Source organism: Tenrec ecaudatus, chromosome X (assembly GCF_050624435.1).
Source record: "Tenrec ecaudatus isolate mTenEca1 chromosome X, mTenEca1.hap1, whole genome shotgun sequence".
NCBI lineage: Eukaryota > Metazoa > Chordata > Mammalia > Afrosoricida > Tenrecidae > Tenrec > Tenrec ecaudatus.
Window position 1 is genome coordinate 126,204,576 of NC_134548.1, and position 17,564 is coordinate 126,222,139.

General features: G+C 45.1%; 1 non-coding gene and 1 pseudogene across 1 annotated transcript; one reads left to right on the forward strand and one right to left on the reverse strand.

Annotated features, from left to right (window-relative positions):
* Window positions 1-673: 673 nt before the first annotated feature.
* LOC142434836 (glyceraldehyde-3-phosphate dehydrogenase-like) lies at window positions 674-1,669 on the forward strand (annotated as a pseudogene).
* A 4,599-nt stretch (window positions 1,670-6,268) lies between these two features.
* LOC142435229 (U6 spliceosomal RNA) lies at window positions 6,269-6,375 on the reverse strand. Its single transcript, XR_012781332.1, has one exon. It is a non-coding gene; the product is annotated as a U6 spliceosomal RNA (small nuclear RNA).
* Between the last annotated feature and the right edge of the window lie 11,189 nt (window positions 6,376-17,564).

Below are 17,564 nucleotides of genomic sequence, written 5' to 3' on the forward strand. Positions count from 1 at the left end.
CACCCACGTGAAATGGGTAAGGAAATCACACATACTACAACAAATGTGGCGCTTTACGAAGCTTGAAGATGCTGTGGAAGGAGGCAGACGGACTGCACCTTCTCCTTCTCGTCTTCTCTAGTCCCTGGGAACCAGGTCCACGGGTGTCAGTGGCCAGACTCAACCCCTCTCTTTTGCACCGTGCAAATAGATGTGGCATGGTGTGCAATAACCTAGCAGCGTGTGTATCCATGAAGCACACACACGTGGAGTGCTCTCTCCTTTCAAATGTCTTTGGTTTATGACAGAGCTCATGTGGCCCCCTGCTTGGCCCTGTAGATCTGGGCAAGTCCCATGCCCCGCCCCCTTTTCTTGTCCTGGCCTACTCCCTCTGCTACGTCTCCTTTTTTCTAGAAATAACTTGCTGAGCTCTTACCCAGGAATAAATCTCTTTCATTTATAGTCCAATAAAAGAGGGCCAGACCTAAGGAGCCCTGGTGGCATAGTGGTTAGGTGTTGGGCTGCTCACTGCAAGGCCAGCAGTTCAAACCACTAGCCACTTGCTCCGCAGGAGAAAGACTGGGCTTTCTGCTCCAGTGAAGAGTTACAGTCCTGGCTCTCTGCTCCTCCTTGTGCAGCAGGCAGCCACCTCTTCCCGTTCCCCTTGCAGTCCCAGCTACCTCCCAGAGACACAATGGTGAAGGTCAGAGTAAACGGATTTGGGCACATTGGGCACCTGGGTCACCAGGGCTGCTTTCACCTCTGGCAAAGTGGACATTGGTACCATCAAGGACCCCTTCATAGACCTGAATTATATGGTCTATATGTTTCAGTATACTTCCACTCACAGCAAGTTCAATGGCACTATTAAGACCAAAAACTGGAAGCTTATCATCAGTGGGAAGCCTAGCTCTGTCTTTCAAGAGTGAGATCCTGCCAAGATCAAGTGGGGTGAAGCTGGTGCCAAGTATGCCGTAGAGTCCACTGGTGTCTTCACCACCTTAGAGAAGGCTGCAGCTCACATGAAGGGCGGTGCCAAAAGGGTGCTCATCTCTGCCCCTTCTGCCGATGCCCACATGTTTGTGATGGGCGAGAACCACGAGAAGTGTGCCAACTCCCTCAAGATTGTCAGCAATGCCTCCGGCACCACCAACTGCTTGCCCTGCCTGGCCAGGGTCATCCATGACAATTTTGGCATCATGGAAGGACTCATTACCACAATTCAAGTCATCACGGCCCAGAAGACCATGACTAGCCCATCTGAGAAATTCTGGCTCAATGGCTGTGGGATTGCCCAGAACCTCATCCCCGCATCTACTGGCACTGCCAAGCCTGTGGGCAAGGTTATCCTGAATTTGAATGGGAAACCCACTGCCATGGCCTTCCATGTCCCAACCCACAATGAGTCCGTCGTGGATCTCACCTGCCGTCTGGAGAAAGCTGCCAAGTACGATGACATCAAGAAGGTGGTGAAGCAGGTGTCTGAGGGTCTCTCAAGGGCATCCTGGGGGACACTGAGGACCCAGTTGTCCCGGTGACTTCAACAGTGACACCTACTCTTCCACCTTTGATGCTGGGGTTGGTATTGCTCTCAGTGACTACTTTGTCAAGGTTATTTCCTGGTATGACAATGAATTTGGCTACAGCAAAAGTGGTGGACCTCATGGTCCGCATTTTCCCCAAGGAGTAAGAGCCCCCCTGGAGCACCAGCCCCAGCAATAACACTAGAGAAAGAGAAAGACCCTCAGCTGCTAGAGAGTCTTTGCCCCAACTCGATCCCACAACACACTAAGAATATCCCATCATCCTGAGTTTCCATCCAGACCCCCTGCAGAAGGGGGGGGGTTCACAGAGCCCAAGTACCCAGTCCAAAAGGTAGAGAGCGTGTGTGTGTGTGTGTGTGTGTGTGTGTGTGTGTGTGTGTGTGTGTGTGTGTGTGTTGCAGACCTGGAAACTCACAGGGGCAGTGGCATTGATTCGATGGCAGTGAGTTTGGTTTGAGACCGGATTGAAGATTTTTGCAGTTCATCCTCCAAGACGTGATGCTCCTCTGGGATGTGTTAGTAGTACTGAGAATTAACTGCTAATAATGGGACTCATGCCCGACAAAGGAACCTTGGTGGTACTGTGGGGGAAGCATTTGGCCACATGAAGAAATGAAAACACCGCTGAAACTTGCAAGAGAGCAGGAATGGAAGCAAACTAGAAGCTTGATGTTGACCCAATAAAGAGGAGCCCTGGAGGTCTAGTTGGATGCTCGCCACAAGTCAGCTCGAGCCCACCAGCTGCTCCTTGGGAGAAAGATGAGGCTTCCTATTCCTGAGCAGATATTGAACCTCTGAAACTCGCAGCAACAGTTCTACTCTGACCTAAAAGGTCATACTCAAGTCGATGCCAGTGGGTTTGTGTGTGCTTGACAAAGGATGTGATGTGTTTTTCTTTCATAAGTACCATCCTCATCAGCCTCATTTTATAAAAGAGGTGTGAAAAGTACTGTTGGTCCAATGAATTGAAATAAAATGTATATGGGCTATTACATGCAAAATGGATGGTCTGTCAAACAAACAGACACACAAACTTTTTGGGTAAAAATTCACATAATTCACCATAAAAGATTTTAGTTTTCACGTTTAAAGTATTCTTGGCCCTCAAATAATCATGCCAAATAATCAATCAAATAGTGGAAGCTGTGAACACATTTGACTGCTACCCCCAAATCTTGAGGTTCGAGTCCATCCAGAGATGCCTTGGCAGAAAGGCCTGGCGATCGATTTCTGAAAAATCAGCCACTGAAAGCTCTGAACTAAGAAAAGGTGGGTAAGAATAGTTGCCCAACTGCAAGAATGCAATCGTCACTGAGTGGTGCGTGTGAAAAGGTGAATAACAAACGAAAAGCAATTCTTTTAAGTAGTTTTATTGGCATATAAGTCGCATACCTCATAATTTAATGACTCAATATATTAAGAGGATTTGTGCAATCGTCACCACAATCACTTTCAGAAAATTTTCTCTTGTACTCACTGATGTTAGTTCCCCACTGTCCCCCATTCTCCCCTACGATGCTCCTTAAACAATTATCTATCCAGTTACTGTCTCTATAGATCTACCTACCCTGGATTTCCTAGACAGAAAATCATACAAAACACAAACAGGTAGCAAACAAACAAATAAAAACAGCATTGACTAAAGAAAAGGAGGCTTTCTACTCCCATAAAGAGTGACAGTCTCAGAAACCCACAAGGGCGCTTCGACCTGCCCTTTGAGAGGGTTCTGAGTCAGAACTGATTCAATGGCAGTGAGTTTTGAACTTAAGTTGTGGAGCACAATTATAGTCTGACACATGGGTCAGAATTAACTTCCTGACAAATGATTAGTGTAGAATCATAGTAAGTCGAGTCACATTACTCATTATGACTGTTGTCTACGTCCCCTGTCTTATGTTCCTGTGTGCTGGATAAGAAATCAACTGAACTTCTAGTAAATATATATAATAGAATATAATACATCAATACAAAATAAGGACCACTCTCTTTTAAAAAAATACAACTTTTATTGGGGGCTCTTATAGTTCTTAGCACAATCCATACATACATCCATTGTATCAAGCACATTTGTACATAGGTTGCCATCATCATGTTCAAAACTTTTGCTTTCTACTTGAACTCTTGGTATCAGCTCCTCATTTTTCACCTCCCTCCCTCCCTCACGAATCCTTGATAATTTATAAATTATTATTATTTAGTCATGTCTAACACTGACCAATGTCTTCCTTCACCCACTTTTCTGTTATCCATCCCCCAGAGAGGGGGTTATATGTAGATCATTGTGATGAGTTGCCCCTTTCTCCCCCCACCTTCCCCTTACTCTCCTAGTATTACTACTCTCATTATTGGTTTTGAGGGTGTTATCCATCCTGTATTTCTTATCTATACTCGTGTACATCCTTTGGTCTAGCCAGATTTGTAAGGTAGAATTGGTATCATGATAGTGGGGAGGAGGAAGCATTAAAGAACTAAAGGAAAATTGCATGTTTCATCGGTGCTATACGGAACCCTGACTGGCTCGTCTCTTCCTTGTAACCCTTCTGTAAGGAGATGTCCATTTGTCTACAGATGGGCTTTGGGTCTCTACTCTTCACTCCCACTCATTCATATTGATATGATTTTTTGTTCTGGGTCTTTGATGCCTGATACCTGATCCCATCGACACCTCATGTGCTTCCTCCATGTGGGCTTTCTTGCTTTTCAGCTAGATGGCCACTTGTTTATCTATATCTTGTTATGCTATATCTTTGGACAGCCAGCACCATCAGATTTCTTCACATCTGTTTATACACCTGGTTTGTCTTAAGTGCTCATGTCGGGAAGGTGAGCATCACGGAATGCCAGGTTATTAGAACAAAGTGTTCTTGTTTTGAGGGAGTACTTGAGTAGAGGCCCAATGTCAAATTGTTGCTTTAATACTTAACATAAATATAAGTACATAGATCTATTTCCCTATCATTATATATATTTACACACGTACATGCCTGTATTTAGACCTCTATGAATGCCCGTTGCCTCCTAGTTCTTTCCTCTATTTCCTTTTGCTTTCCTCTTGTCCCACTATCATGTTTGGCCTTCATTTGGGTTCAGTAATTCCTCATTATTACATTTCCCTTGATTAAGTGCCACTAGGTCTCCTATACCCTTCTCTCCATTGATTTTAGTTCACTTGTTCCCTTGTCCCTGGGTTGCCCCCCTCCCTTTCCTTTCTCCTACCTCCCCTTCTCCTGTGTCCCCCTGGAACCATCAATCCCATTGTTTTCTTCACTGAATTGTTTATCCTGCCTGTCTTATCTACATAGATATGCAGAGATATTAATAAGCGCAAAAACCAGGCAGAGCCAAGCAATACAACAAAGGAAGACAACGCCAAAAAAAAAACAGCAACAACAACCAAAAAACCAAAACAAAATAATAACACCAAAAAAAGCCAATGACACAAAAGGAAACGCCTGTGAATAGTTCCAGGTCTGTTTTTTTTTAACCTTTAGGAGTGTTTTCCAGTTGAGTCTGATGGGGTGCCACACTCTGTCCCCATAGTCTATTATTGGTATTACCCAGGGACTTCATCGATTTGCTCCCCTTGCTGCTCTGTTGCACGCCCTTAGTGTTTCACCCCAGTGTGGTGGGGTCAGATCGGGCACAATTCCCGCCCTGTGTCTCCAGTGTTGTCCTCATAGTGCTATGGGTCAGTGAGGGATGTCATGTCTCGTGGTGGGAGCGGCCCTATGGTCCTCTCTGTGCATCAGCTGCTCTGAGCAGGAATATCGTCCACGGGGCTTGGTGGGCCAGGATGTGCTCCAGTCACTCTCCTTCCCTCTTCATTTGCTCCTGTGTGCTCTGATCAGATGTGCCCCTCTCACCATGCTGTAATTCACTGCTGTCCCCTGAAGTGCATTCTTTTGGGGGGAGGGTCCACATAGCTGAGATTGGGGGCGCCCCGCAGACCTCTGTGTTGGTTCCCTGCTACATGCCGGTATGATGGCGCACTGGGCTGAAGCCTGGTCTCTCTCTCCCTCTCCTGTGATGACCAGTCTCTTAACCACTGCAACACATCACAAAACTAGAGAACGTTATGCTTAGCAAACTTAGTCAATCTTACAAAGATAAATATTTAATAATATCAATTTAATTAATGTCATTGAACTGTTTATGTAAAAATGATGGAGATCGCAAATGTTTTCTCACATGTATTTTACCACAATTAAAGACCAAAAATGTGGGGAAAAAATTAAAAAGAAAGTAAAAGAAACATGGTTTATACATCCCAAGGACAAGACTTTGATGACTCTGAGGAGGCCGGGGGTGGGGCTGGAACACAAAGAGGGAAGGAACAGGATATTGAGGAAGGAAGGCAAAAGGAGGGAGGGGATAGAACCACGTATATGGAGGGTCTCACAGGGTATTGCTGGTAATTGGATTTCTTGAGATAGGCTGTGTAAATATACACAGCATGCTTCTTTCAAAAAAAAATATCCCTCAAAGCTAAGTATTGGTCTGAGCAGCTTGGCGGGCAGGGGGGTGAGGGGGAGGAGGAAAAATAAAACTGAAAAGGACTTGGAGTTTCTCTTTTTTTTTTTAACTGACAGTTTATGTACACCAGGAGACATGGGGGCGGGGATACACAGTGCTTACAAAGTTAGCTAACTGTACAGAGAGAATGGATGACATAAGCAAAAATTAAAATCTCAAGACCACAGGCCAGCATGAGGCCCACCCCCATTCTCCAAGTACCCCACATGCGGAAAAATACGGAACACTTCACGACTTTGCTTGCCATCTTTGCGCAGGGGCCATGCTGACTTTCTCTGTCTCGTTCCAGTTCTAGCATATGTGCTGCCGACATGAGCACTGGACTAGGAGTCTTTCTTAGTGAAAGGCAAGTTCATTTCAAATAAAACAGAGAGAGAGAAATCAGCTGGAAGATGGTTGCTCAACTTCAAAGGTTAGCCAATTACCTTGGAAATAAATGTCAAAGGGTGGCAGTCCCACAGCTTCTCTCTGAGTGGAGGCGAGACGTGTGCTGCTGACGTGGCTCCTGTTGGCTTCTGCAGCACTGGCTTCCTTGACCAGATAACCCATGGAGAACTATGCTGAAATCAGTTCTGGCCTGAGAGACCTACAAGGGTTTTAGGGTTATACACAGTGGTTGGATTCAAATAATTTAACAACCACTTTGCTGCCCTGGGGACAGTTATAAGTATAAAAAATATACCAAAATGTTTATTCTTTCAGCATGACATCAAACACCGCTGTTGTGCAGATGAATGCTTAAGAAGGTTAAGGGAATTAAATTTGTGATTCCCACTGGGCCACTGCCCAACTGATCACCTTCGAGAGAACCCTGATGAGAATGACCATGTTAACACCTGCTTCACTGAACAGGGCAAACCAGCTGGATCCTCGCACGGGTTGTGCAGGAGGTGAGGTCCATCCATTCACAGTCACCAAGACTCCTCGGTTTGAATGTGGATATAATCCTCATTTTTACACATGACATTGAACCCACCAGTGCTCCCACACCCACTGCCATCAAGTCCATTTGGACTCATAGAAACCCTGTCGAAGTTCCCCACTGCTGTAAAGTTTTACCAGAGCGGGTAGCCTCGTCTTCCTCTCACAGGGCAAAAGGTTTGGCTAACTATACATACACACACACACACACACAGACACACACACAGAAGTAAAGATGAAGAAACCTTATGCAGCAGTTAGGGTTGAAATCAACTCCTCTGCTGTGAGGTTTGTTGTTGTTTGATTTGTTTTTTTATTGAGTCACAGAGAAGTTATGTTAATCTGCTCAGACACTGGGAAAGGTTAGAGCTGATGTTTGAACCTAGTTTCCAAAAACTATGCCTAGCACAAATGACATGATCCAGATTATGGGCTTTAAAAGAAGCCTGGTGCATTAAAGAACCAAAAAAAATCATATTGTAAATGAGGGGGAGTGCAGAATGGAGACCCAAAGCCCATCTGTAGGCAAGTGGACACCCCCTTACCGAAGGGTTGTGAGGAGGAGATGAGACAGTCAGGGTGCAGGGTAGCACCAATGAAACATACAACTTTGCTCAAGTTTTAAATGCTTCTCCTCCCCAACTATCATGATCCCAATTCTACCTTACAAATCTGGCTAGACCAGAGGATGTACACTGGTGCAGATAAGAACTGGAAACACAGGGAATCCAGGACAGATGACTCCTTTAGGACCAGTGGTGAGAGTGGTGATACTTGGAGGGTGGAGGGAAGGTGGGGTAGAAAGAGGGAACCGATTACAAGGATCTACATATAACCTCCTCCCTGGGGGATGGACAACAGAAAAGTGGGTGAAGGGAGATGTTGGACAGTGTAAGATATGACAAAGTAATGGGGGAGGAGTAGGGAGGGAGGGGGGAAATGAGGAGATGATACCAAGGGCTCAAGCAGAAAGCAAATGTTTTGAGAACGATGATGGCAACAAATATACATATGCGCTTGACACAATGGATGTATGTATGGTGATAAGAATCATACGAGCCCCCAATAAACTGTTTTTTTTAAAAGAACCCTGGTGTTCAGTGGGCTACACTTGCGCTGTGATCCGCACAGTCTGCAGTTGGAAACCCCAAGAGAAAGACGAGACTTTCGACTCACAGGGACAACTCTAGCCTGTCCCATCGGGTTGCTATGACATCAACTTGATGACAGTGAATTTTGGTTGGTTTGGTTTAGTTTTAGTAGATCTAAAACATGATCAGGCTTTGCTCTGTAAGTCCTGCAGTTTTTCTCTGTGTTGCTTTAAGTCCTGTCGCAGGATCTTCCCTGATGAAGCACTAACACCTGAACCCATTCCCATGGTGAATGGGTGGGGTCCAGATGCAAAGGACCACAGAAAGCAATTTGACCTTCCCACTCCCACCTCCCCACTGAGGGAAATAACCTTGAGAAGGAAGAGTGTGACCTGGCTGGGGGCAGGGGCAGACATCCACACAAACAAGTCAAGCACAGAGGAGGTCAACTGCCTTTCAAACACTGGCCCAGTGAATTTGGGGTTTAGCCACTGCCCCGTGTCCAGATAGCCACACAGAGCTACTACATATGCAGTATCAGGCATTGTCTCATTCTTTTGTACCATGACATTACCGCGAATCAAGCCTAACAATGACAGCAACAAGACTGCATTCAGAGAAATCACTAAATAAACAACTATTACAGAAAGAACCCACAACAAACCCTGGAGAGGGGGGAGAATCTGATTTCCAGAGTTGGCACATTATATTACTTAAAATGTTAAGTTTCCAACAACAACAAAACCATGAAAGGAAACAAAAGCATATTCACACACATACACAGAACAAAAGGAAAACACTGTTTCCCATATACAGACAAAAAAATTGCAATAGAAACGATGCCTGGCACAAATGACATAATCAATCATAGTCATGATTTTTAAGGAGCCCAGGTGTTGTAGTCAGTAAGGCATTGGAAGTGATCGACAATGACTTTAAATATATGCTATGATGCATACAGTCAAAGAAATCAAGGGAATTATGTCTGTCAGTTTGTCATACTATGATGTCATATGATATCAAACTGTGGTGCTGGAAGCTATGCCACCGATATTTCAAATACCAGCAGGGTCAACTTTGCTCAGAGCTTCTAGACTAAGACCAGGGAGTGGTCACCAAGAGCTTTCCGAGTAGCAGCTGAGAATTGTCTGACACGTGCTGCAAGGTGAACACCTCAGGTTGGAAAGCACTGAAAATATCGCATTGGGCAAATCTATGGCCCAAGACCTCTTTAAAATGTTAAAGAGCAAAGATGTCACATTGAGGACCATGATGCATCTGTCCCAAGCCTTAGTATTTTCAATTGCCTCATTTGCATGTGAAATCTAGGCAAAGAATTTTTTTAATTGATATTATTCAATGCATTTGAATTATGGTGTTGGCAAAGAAAATATTATGGACTTCCAAAAGAACAAACAAATCTGTCTTGGAGAAAGTTCACTCAGAATGCTCCTTTAAAGCAAGGATGGGTAAACGTCTTCTCATGTACTTTAGACATGTTATCAAGAGAGACAAGTCCCTGGAAAAGGACCTCAGGTTTGGTAAACTACAGGGGAAGCCAAAAGCCTATCAGCAAAATGCATCGATGCAGGGACTGCAACAATGGACGCCAATATCCGAAAAATTGTGAGGATGCTGGAGGACCAGACAGTGGGTCCTACAGTGGGCCATAGGATCTCTCTAAGTCAGGACTGACTTGATGACACCTAGTGACACCATCTATAATGAATTAAAAGGAAGTATGAGAAAGATGGTTTATCAGATGTAGAAGAATCAATAGAGAGATCACAACAAATAATCAAATAAAAATCCGGGAGTTGGAAAGCGTAATAACTGAGATGGAAAGCTAGCTAGAAGGGTTTAATAGTCGCTTTGGGAAGTCAGAAGAAACAGGAAACTTGAAACTAACTCCCTTGAGATTATTCACAGTATGCGTATTAAAAAGAAAGGCGAATTAAGAGAAGTGACAGAAACCACAAAGAGTTGCAGGATACATTCACGCATACCAGCATATAGAAAATTGAAGTCTGAGAAAGAGGGGAGAGAGAAATCAAAAGGAATACTTAAGAAACACTGGCCGAAAACTTCCCAAAAGTGATGAACGATATTAATCATATCAAAGAACTTCAACAAACTCCTAATAGGATGAATACAAACAAATTCATACCTAGACACATCATAATCAACTGTCAGGCATCCTGAAACTACGGCCCGCGGGCCACATGCGGCCCACCGAGGACATTTATCTGGCCTTCTGGGTATTTTAGCCCCATTTGGGTTTTTTGCTTCAAAATAAGATATGTGCCGTGTGCATAGGAATTTGTTCATAGTTTTTTGTTTTGGTTTTTTTTAAACTATAGTCCGGCCCTCCAATGGGTCCAAGGAACAGTGGACTGGCCCCCTGTTTAAAAAGTTTGAGGACCTCTGAACGATCATAAGCAAAAGACAAAGAGAATCTTGCAAGGAGTGAAAGAGAAAGCATTTATCACCTGTAAGACATTCTTCATTAGAGTAACAGCCAATTTCCCAAGAAAATATTAGCTTTGAATGAAAATGAAAACACTGCAAACCAAAACATATGGGAGGCAGTAAAGGGAATACTCACAGACATGTACAGTGATAATATCTACATTTTTAAAAATTCAAACCAATATTCTAACTTTACAACGCAAGGAACTACAAAAAGAAACAAACATCAAAGCCGTCAGAAGGAAACCATTGTGAAAGAAATTAGAGGAAAGAAATAGGAGGCAACAGCTATTTATAGAGGTATAGCTGTAGGCATGTGTATATGAATATACTAATTTATAATGAAAGGGATATGTTTATGAAAGGGATATTTTTGTTTGCTAATTATTAAGATAGCAGATGGACTTTGAACCTCTACTCAAGGCCTCCCTGAACACAGAACACCTTGTTCTAATACCCTGGCACTCTTTGATGCTCACCTTTTGGACACAATCACTGAAAACAAAATGGGTGCATCAGCAAATGTGATGAAGAAAGCAAATGGTGCCCAGCTGTAATAGCGTCTGGAATAAAAATTTGTGATTTTCACATTGATCTGCTGCCCAGGTGCCCACCTTAGGGAGAACCCTGATTACAAGTGCCTTTTTAACAACTGGTTCTCAAAACCCAACAAAAAACTAGGTTTCAGTTCTGCCAAACCACTGCAAACCGGCTGAATCCCACCGCTGGATTCACCTGTGAGTACCTGTAAACAGGATCCCCTGGTGTGGCATCCTGTTGTGTATAAAATAAGCCCACTTAGTTTAAGCAGGAGGAGGGATCTCATTAACAGCAGGAGCCAGGAGGGGAGTGTTCTCTGGACCTCAGATCCCTATGCAGTGAACTTGCTGGATCCAAATGACATCAGAGGAGCAGCAGCAGGACCATGAGCCAGAACATGGAGGAGAGTGATGGACTCCCCAACCCATGGAGCAAGTAAAGCTCAGTGCTTTTGCGCTGGAGACTAACCTGGGCAGTGGGGTGTCCCTGGACACTTAATTGAGGAAGTTGGCCTTGCTGACCCACAGAACTGAAGCTGAGAGCCTTCAGGCTGAGACTTATAGGAGCGGGGTGCCTCTGGGCACTTAACTCATGGGCTGGGTTTGCCAACCCTTTGGGCATTTATTAGCCGACATGAAGGAATTTTGTAACCTATTCTGGTGAACAATTTAAACGTGAGCATTTCTCACTGACATTACAACTTGTTGACTTCCTTAATAAGCCGTTTTAGTCATGAAAAACAAAGGAACACCATTGATCATGTCATTGCATCGTTCAATCTCACAAGCAGGACTGTACCATTGCTTCCATAATCAGTTCCCAGATGTCCTATTTCTGCCTGGGTACCTTCACTTCATCTCCCTTTTATCACCCCCTTCCCCTGCACCCTCTTCTTGACCCCCTTGTTCTACTTGCTGTCCCTATATTTCATCAATCCTGGGTTTCATTGACTGAAAGACAGGAAACTTATGTCACAACTTCAAGAGGGTATTCCCCCACTCCATCGCACCTCTGAGAAACACCCTGACACGAACAAAGGCCAAATACATCAGAATGGTCGTCACAGGTTTGACAGAATAATACATATCTTAATACAACATAGAGGGCATTGATGTAGCCAGACCTTATTTGTCCACCTATCAACAGCTCTCCCAAATTGGTACAGCTGGCTTCTGCTTCCTCAGACACCTTGTATTTACTGGCTTAAAACCTCAAGTTCTAGGTGTGTCTGAGGAAATTCCCAAGTAAGACTAAATCGAAAGACCAAAACAAACAAACATAGATCCAGGAGTGGTTTGGGGGCTTACACAAAATCCCAGCTCCAACTTAAGAACAGTTAATCCTGACTTCATGGCCTTGCTCGATACATGCCTCCAGGAAGGGAACACGGAGGAGACGGGTGCTGTAGCCAAATGCAGTGAAGAAATTAGAGCAGGGGTTCTCAACCGTCCTCATGCCATGACCCTTTAATACAGTTCTTCATGTTGTGGTGACCCTCAACCATAACATTATTTTCGTTGCTACTTCATCACTGTCATCTTACTACTGTTATGAATCGGGCACCCCCTGTGAAAGGGTCATTCGACCCCCAAAGTGGTCTCAACCCACAGGTCGAGAACCCTGAATTAGATGGTTTTGGAAACTGATTGTGGTAGTAAATATACAATTTTGCTGAATGTAATTGAACTATGGGATGATTTGATATATGTATTAATCCAAATTAATTTTTAAAAGAAAAAATAGATTATGCCCAGGTCTTAGATAAAATAGCGTCTGGGGTCTCAAAGGCTTGCCTCCAAACAAGCAGCCATCTAAGTGAGATGTCATCTAAGTCCACATGGAAGAAGCACACCATCATCAGGCACCCTAGAATTGGGAAGCATATAATCTGAAGTCAAAGGAGGAATTAGTATCAGAGCCTAAAATCTGAGAATGTGGTCTGCAGAAGACTCTATGGATGACAGTGGGGACCCAAGATTCATTGGTGGAACTACACAGGAAATACACCTTCAGTGGACTCCCTTTACGCACAATGGAGGGATAGGAGGACAGTGGTTACTAAATGGAGTGTGTTGGAGAGTTGAGTAGAGAAGGTCAAAGGCAGAAGCCTGACTTGAATGGTTAAACTTGTCAGCAGACTCCCCCTAGGATGCATGATGGACCTGGTCTGATTTCCAAAATCTTAGGTATTTGCGGGATGTATTGTTTGGTTTGGTTTTTGATTGTACACATTAGGGGGTATCTTGGGAGTATTATATCATTGAGGGTCACCCGCTTGAAGTTGTGATATATGTTTTTTCATTTGGAGGTGGTATGAAAACTAAAACTGATGAACCTATAGAATCAGCAAGTGGAATAAGTGTTTGGGAGGGAGGGGGACACAGAGGTAGTGGTGGGGTGAAGGGGTGATGATGTCAAGGGGTCCATATAGAAAAAGAATATTTGGAAACTGATTGTGGTAGCAAATGTACACTTCTGCTGGACGAGTTTGAACTATGGGATGATTTGATATATGCATTAATCCCAGTCAATAAAATTGAAAAGAAACACCATCAATCGATTAAATGGAAAATAGTAGAACAATAGGAAAAAATCAGCGAAACAAAAGTTGGTTCCTTGAACAGATTAATCAAATGAACATACCTTTTAGTCAGACTGAGCAGTCCTGGTGGGGGTGGCTGGGAGTTTGCTTTGTTTTGTTTTAGCTAGGCAGACACAAGATGAAAATTAGGAAGTTAAGCATAGACATCACAAATGACCCTATTAATCAGTGTACATCAACAAAGTAGATAACAGACAAAAATGGACAAATACCTAGAGAACTTGTGAAATATACCTAGGCACAAAGTTCTCCTTAACACGAATGCAGTGCTTGTAATGTACCAAGCATTCATTTTTAAGTACTTATCAAATATCAATTTATCTGGACAACCACTCTAAGGGGGAAGGGACCCATGCATTTTAAGCATTGCTCAATTGATTGGGCAGGTGTCTACATTTGCACTTGAACGTGCATTTATTAACAAAAATTCGAGGCCTCAGATTCCTAAAGGGTTTTGTTGGGTTTCTTGTAGCGTGCATCTGAGCACAGCGAGCTTTGCAAACCTCCTACGAATTCCTGCTCCTGTTGCCCTGAGAGGGCGTGGCGAGCTCCACTTGCAAGACAGTGCATCTTTGCAAAAGCTCCGTGCAAATGGCCTCCTGGCTAATCTTACTGCTCGCGCCGAGTGCAGGCTAGTTGGGTGTAGAGCGCTGGATCACCAGTTCTAATCCCGACTTTTCTCCAAGGGGGACTCGTAGTTAACATGAGGTCATCCTCAGCTCCTTGGGGGGCACCATTCCTCCCGGCACCTGGCAGGCCTCCAGAAGTTGTCCATGAAGTAACACATTCTGCAAAAATAACTTCACGCCGCCACCCCCACACCACCCCCACCTCCCAGCATGCACCTGACATGCCCTCCCTAAGACTGAAGCCAAGTTAGATACTTTGGCCCGTCCCACCCCCAGCCGTGGCCGTTAGGGGAAAGCCAATAGAGCGCCCCCCAGAGGGCGGGAATCTTTCGCACGGGGGCGGGGGGGGGGCAGAGCCCATATAAGGAGAGCGCTGGGCTCCGAAGTGCCAGTCCGGCGGCGCACCTCACTCCGCAGCGGGCTCCCCTCACACGGCCTCGTCCTCCTCAGCTTGAGCATCGCCAGCATGGATCCTGAGTGGGTCTACTTCGACGGCAGCTACCACAGCCTAGACACCTACGACGAGCTCCTTGACACCCTCCCGGGGCCGCCTCCCGCCGCCGCCGCCGCAGACGACGAGCTCTTGCAAGTGTGCACCGCCATGCCAGACGCCCAGAGCTTCGAGGGCGCTGCCATGCCGAGCCCCCCGAGTTTCGAGGGCTCCGCTGCGGCCCCTGGCTACCTGGAGATCTGGCAGCAGCCGCTGGTGGAAACGCCCCTGGAGTGGGAGGCGCCCCGCTGCACCGAGAGGCTCTGTCCATCCGAAGAGCTCCTGTCTGAGGAGGCCCCTCTTGTGGAGGCCCCTCCTGTGGGGGCCCCTCTTGTGGGGGCCGAAGCGCCGCAGCCCGACGAGCCCAGCGAGCCCGGAGAGCCCGACGAGCCGGACGAGCCAAGCGAGCCCGATGAGCCCGACCAGCCAGACAGGAAGCCGCCCTCGCGCTCCAAGTTCACGAGGGAGCAGGTGCAGGAGCTGGAGAAGGTCTTCCAGAGCACCAACTACCCGACCTTGTCCAGGAGGTGAACCGCGCGGAGCGGGGGTGGCAGGGAGAGCCCTTCCCCTGCTAAGCCTTGGGGTGGGGGGAGGGGGGAGAGAGCGCCCAGAGCACAGGGACCGCCCACCTATGCACCGCGTGGCGGGGACATGATCATGATCGCTAAGGCCAAGTTTTCAAGTACGGTTAAAAAAAATAAAGGCGGGAAACTTCGCGCTGTGGCTAGCTTTTTGTATGTGTGTGTTTGGGGGGAGGGGGCTAGTTGTGTGTGTGTGTGTGGCTACTTTTTGGTATATGCTGGGCAGGTTTTTATATATGGGTAGTTTTTTGTATATATATACTTATATGGGCAGTCTTTTGTGTGTATATATTCGAGTATAAGCTGACCCAAATATCAGCTGAGGCACCTGATTTTACCCAAAAAAAACTGCATTAAAAATGTGCTGAGCAACTAGGCTTATATATGAGTATATGCGAGATATATAATGAAGGCAAGGTCTTTCACAAGTGTATTGTTTGGCCTGCCACTATTTTAAATTGTAAGAAATTGTTCCTCATAGATTCTTGTGGACTTGTTTTCTTTTCTTTTTTTTTTTTTAATGCACTTCTGGCTCCTGGGGATCCTACACCAGTTGGGTTTGAAAAAGGAGCATCGTCACCGCTTAGGGTGGCTAGAAGGTCAAGGCTACTCCACGGCACTCTAGTTTCTCATGAGGTTGAACATGTTCAAGTCTGTTGATTAATACAGAGAAGTGTACATCGAAGGGGGGGGGAAGGAAAAGGATACATGGGGGAAACAAGCATGACAAGGACATCTGAGTGTATGATGTCATCCACAGCTCTAAACATGGAACTTTGTTTCTCTCCCCGCAGAAGGAAGCTGGCAAATGACATGAAAGTGAGCGAAAACCGAGTGCAGGTCAGTAAACCAGTGACTTGGCAGCACAGTTACTGGAATATATGTGCATCAGAGCTTGTGGTATGCACGCACATGCACACACATACAGAAACTCACACACACACACCCTATAAATGTGTATGTCAACCAGTTTCCCTCCATTCCACTCGTGACAGTCTCATGTGTGTCAGAGTATAATTGCTCCCCATAGTGTTTTCAGTGACTGTTTTTGTTTGCTTGTTTGTTTGTTTGTTTGTCTGGTGATAGGAAAACATCCATTGGAACCAAGAAATCATTTCCAAAGAAAAAATAAAAGCTCAGATTGAACTTTTCAAATAGCAGGCCATTCCTTTCCGTATGGACAGTTTCTAAATAAAATTCCGTATTTCAAGAAGGAAAAAAAAGTTGCAGGTTGGGTGGGTTGTTTTTTCGTTTTGTTTTTAATTGCCTGTTTAGTATCTGAAATCCACATGTTTTTTGTCCTTCTGATTGCAGGTGTGGTTTAAGAATAGACGGGCCAAGGACAAGAGACAAAAACGGAAAAACCTCAAGAAGTCCTTGGCATACAAGCAGAAGTATTTTGTCATGTGTTGGATCTCTCCTAGAAGGCCATCTGCATTCCAGGGCTAGATTGAAGCTGGGTTCTCCTGATACGACAATGACAACGATGACGACAGCCCTTCCAGCCCATGCTGCCTTTGCCTCCCCAGTTCTTGGTTTTCAATAAAGATGTTTCTTCATAGTATTTTGGATTTTGTTAATTAAATGGGGCTGGGTAAGGAGGGATGGGACTTGCTAAAATAATGCTGTTGGACAGAATGGTGTGTTTTCGGAACTGCCATCGGAACTCCTCACAAAACCCAAGTGAGTTTCTGCCATCACTGCTTGGAGCCATAAGTCATTTCTGACGCCCAGTGACCCCATGTAACAAAAAGTAGAGCTTCCCAAGTGAAATTGGTGGGGGGATATAACCTTTACAAGAGCTGATTGCCAGGTCTCTTTTCCTGGACAGTTGGGTTGGGTTTGAATCAGCAATTTTCCCATGAGCAGTCAAATGTTTAACCATCACATTGCCTGGGTCTCTCCAGGACAATACTTAGCTCCCCAATGTCTTTGAAAAGGTGTCCCCCACCCTGAACATGTGGAAGGAAAGACTAGTAACTTAGAAACACTTCATCACTATTTTCAGCTTCAGGAATATGAAAGGTTCTTTCGGAAATCATCCTTTAACATGCTTCACAAATGGGCACCGTAACTGGAGAGATGCTTTCCAGGCCATAGGCAGCAGAGATAGTACATCTGGCCCCCTCCAAAACACAGAAGCCAGACAAAATTGGGGCCTCCAGGAAAACTGCCGAGCTAGATT